We start from the raw sequence: 3,827 nt of genomic DNA, 5'->3' as shown, positions 1-3,827 counted from the left end.
CGATGTCCACTCTCGATGAGTCATGTTGTGATGTTGCATCCTAAAGGGCGGCGGCCCACCTACTCTGTCTCTTCTGGCTCTCCTGAGGGTGAGTGGTGGGGAAGATAGACGGAGCCTCTGCTCCATGGCCTGTGTGATGATGTCATGAAATACCCCCACAAATGATGGTAATTTGACACAGTGATGAGGAATGAGGAGTTCTCTGAGGATACAAACCTGTTAATGGAAGCTTCGTCGACTTGGTTGAAGATTTAAAACTTGGCCAGAGTCAAGCAACTGTTGTGTGTTTTTGTTTCCACCATATTTTCTATTCTGTCTTTGCCCCCCCGAATGTAAAAAGCGCAAGGAAAGGGAGAGTGTCAATTACATTATTTAGACTGAACCTGACATGTTGTAATTGGATTGGTCTTAATATGCATGTGTGGCTGCAGGGGATTAGAAAAAAGCAGATTTTAAATGCTCTTCATGTCACCCGTTTTCTCATAATGTGATGGCTGCACATGACAATGTAAACTATATAGTTGCCAAACCTATGTAGCCAACTATGCATATGTGATTGGTGATGTGATGTGAGTCCAAAAAAGATTGATGGGTCAGCTAATGGTCAGCTAGTTTTGTTCTAACTATTAAATCGTGTGCTGTTTTTTGAAGCTGCATAAGCCTAAACACTAACATCACAATTGTTGGTGTTAAATCGGAGCTTTGTGAGAGGTACTTGAACGCAGCACATTTTCTGCCGGACTCCGTGTCCCCGCTGGCCTCCCACGAGGTGATCAGAGGCCTCCGGTAGGTTCAAGGCGTTACACAAGTAGTGGCCTAAAATGACACACATGAAAACATGCAAAGTGTTGGTCCTTCCATTGTGTTGCTGATTGTCTTGTACCCAAATAGTGGACGGTATTTGACCCAAGCTCCAGTGGCGCAATCGGTTAGCGCGCGGTACTTATAAGACAGTATTCAGCAGAGCGATGCCGAGGTTGTGAGTTCGAGCCTCACCTGGAGCAGAGTTTTTAACGTGGATTCGTAGGTATTCAGCTTCTTCCACTTTCCTAGAATAGTAGAGTCGTCCTTGTAAGTAGTGTACTAATGATGGTTACTACCGATCTTAATACACTACTGAGATCTTCTACTGACTTAAATATCTCTGTGATAGAGAACCGCCGGTTGACATCCCACGAGTTAAACGCATGGAAACGTGGACGATAATAAAAATAAATACAGGTTAATTGATTTCAGCAGATTTCTTACCAAGAACTATAGAGCTCCGTGGGTTGATAACTAAAATATTTTATGTTTCTATAATTATTATCAACCCCAGCGAAACCATTTTTTTTTTAAATATTGGGTAATATGACAACAAATCGATACACCTTTTAGAAGTCGATACTATTTGGAAATAGAAGAAATTGATAGTGTGGTCCAGCAGCGCCCTCTGGCGGGGGACAGCCGGGACTGCTGATCAGTGGTGAAAGCGGCTTCTCGCCACTAGAGAGCGGTATAACTGCACCGCACGGAGTTCACAGCCCCTGTTGCTTTTAATACATCTCTCTAACTATGGAGGTTCCTAACTTTTCCACAGGTTCTGCCCGCAGCAGAAAAAAACGCCTCACTGGTCAATTCTTCTTAAAAAATCAATTTTGTGATGCACAGGAATGTCTTTGTTGCGTGAATACTCATGTCTTTCTTTGCGCACTGCTCGGTTTCTTCACTGCATTAATTCCCTTTAGACACGCTTTATTTCACTATAAACGATTGTTACGTTTTACAAATAGGGCTACATCTGAGTCCTTGGTGTGTGCTTTGTGGGAATGTTTGTGTGCAGGCCTGTGACTCTAAGCCCTTTAAAGCTGGGAATGAACAAGCAGAAGATTGCAGTAATGATGTGACCCAGATGTCCCGGGTGCAGATCTCCAGGCTGAAAATGAGAGTGCAGATCAGGGCGTCGTACCTCCCGCTGCCCCTTTGCCCTCCTCCCTCCCTCCCCCTCCTTCTATCCGGGTAGCCTGGGACACAATCAGTGTATTTATGTGTGTATGCATGCATGTAAGTGCATGTGTGCATATCAATTGGGGGAATGTTTGCGTGTTCTTAAGCTCCTCCAGATCCATGTAACACGAGGGATCAGATTTTTTTTCAGCGTGTGCCACTTGTTCTTGGTGCTCCGGATTAGACAAAACTGTTTTTTAATTTACTCTCCTTAGCGGCCTCCGTAAGAGGCTAAGGCTCAGCATCTCCCCACCAGGGACCCCCACCCCCAGCATCTCCTCCTCCCCCCGCCACCCTTTTTACACACCCGTCCCCTGAGGTGACCAGGTGGCTGAACAATCACACACACTGCCCCGTCAGAGGGCTCAGCGGGCCACTTTGCTCAATGAGAAGCTTGGCATTTAAAGTCTGTATGTGTGGAAATGTGTGTGTGTGTGTGTGGGTGTGGGGGGGATTGAAGTGAAAGGGGGGCAAAAGATTGAGAGTTTAATATTTGGGATAAGCTGTGATTGAACATCCTGATCAGAGCAGAATGATCAAATTCTGCCAGGGGTAATCCCCCATCTTGGTAAATGAAATACCATTCTGCTGCTCACTCACACCCTCTATCTGTATGTAACATGCTCACACACACACACACACACACACACACACACACACACACACACACACACACACACACACACACACACACACACACACACACACACACAGTATTCCAACGGGCTCTTAATCTGCCCTATGTCTCATAACCCTGCTTGGTTCCTTAGGGAACTGCTCTGATATCTGATGAGTTTTTCATTAACAAGACTCAAGTCTAATCCTGAGAGAGGAACACAAAATGACCACGGATAAGCCCTGCTTTCCCCTTCAAACACACACACACACGCACACACACACACATTTCAACGCATAACTCATAATGTTTATGCTTTATTTTTACCCATCCCAGTTTTATGCACTCCAGCCTACATTTTATTTATTTCATCGTTTTTCATCAAATTTAAGTTGGAAGTTAAAAGTTCAGTCAACTTGAAAATAACCTGCCTGGCCGCTTAAGTGTTTATTCCTGTTCTGAAAGGCCTCCTTTGAAGCCTCCTCCTTGACACAATGCATTGTGGGAAGGCATTCGTGGTTTGAGACATTAGCGATTGGAAAAGCAAAACACAGCTTAAAAGAGTTTTATTTCCCCTTTTTCAACTCCTATTTCAACATTTTCTTTAAACCAGTGATTCTTAACCATAGGGCCGCGGCCCAAACTTGGGCCACCAGCGCCCCCTAGAGGGCCGCAAAAAACTTTCAGTTTTGCACCTGTGGGCCGCAAGGGCCGCGGGACTGCGTGCAGCTTTCGACCATGTGGTGGCGGTAATGCATCACTCGGTTGTTTAAAAAGCGCCAATACACAGAGAAGAAGACTGTCTACTTCGCAGCAAAAATGGATACGTTTTTAAAAAGAAAAAATGAAGACGAACGTCCTGCCGATACCCCCACCCAGAAGACAAAGTTTTTGCGGAAATACAATCTCGACTTCATTAAATACGGTTTCGTAAATGGAGGAACAGAGGCAGTGCCAAAAGCCCAGTGTGTGGAGTGTGGGCTAATGCTGTCCAACGAAGCTCTCAAGCCCTCAAAACTACAGCGGCATTTATTTTATCACCCCCTTTTTATTGATTTCATGATTTATTTATATATATATAATTTATTTTTTATTAATTTAAAGTAAAAATCCTACTATTGGTCTTTTTTTTATTATGATTAAAAAGCCTGAATTGATCCTTGAAATTTTTTCTTACCACAGCTTGATTTGGTCCATGAATTATCAGCCTGTTCGGTGTCTTGAT

General features: G+C 44.1%; 1 non-coding gene across 1 annotated transcript; it reads left to right on the top strand.

The window, feature by feature from the left end:
* Positions 1-910: 910 nt before the first annotated feature.
* trnai-uau (transfer RNA isoleucine (anticodon UAU)) lies at positions 911-1,004 on the top strand. Its single transcript has 2 exons — positions 911-948; positions 969-1,004. It is a non-coding gene; the product is annotated as a tRNA-Ile (tRNA).
* The last annotated feature ends 2,823 nt before the right edge of the window (positions 1,005-3,827 follow it).

Source organism: Gasterosteus aculeatus, chromosome 5 (assembly GCF_964276395.1).
Source record: "Gasterosteus aculeatus chromosome 5, fGasAcu3.hap1.1, whole genome shotgun sequence".
NCBI lineage: Eukaryota > Metazoa > Chordata > Actinopteri > Perciformes > Gasterosteidae > Gasterosteus > Gasterosteus aculeatus.
This window is presented reverse-complemented; position numbering and strand designations above follow the sequence as displayed.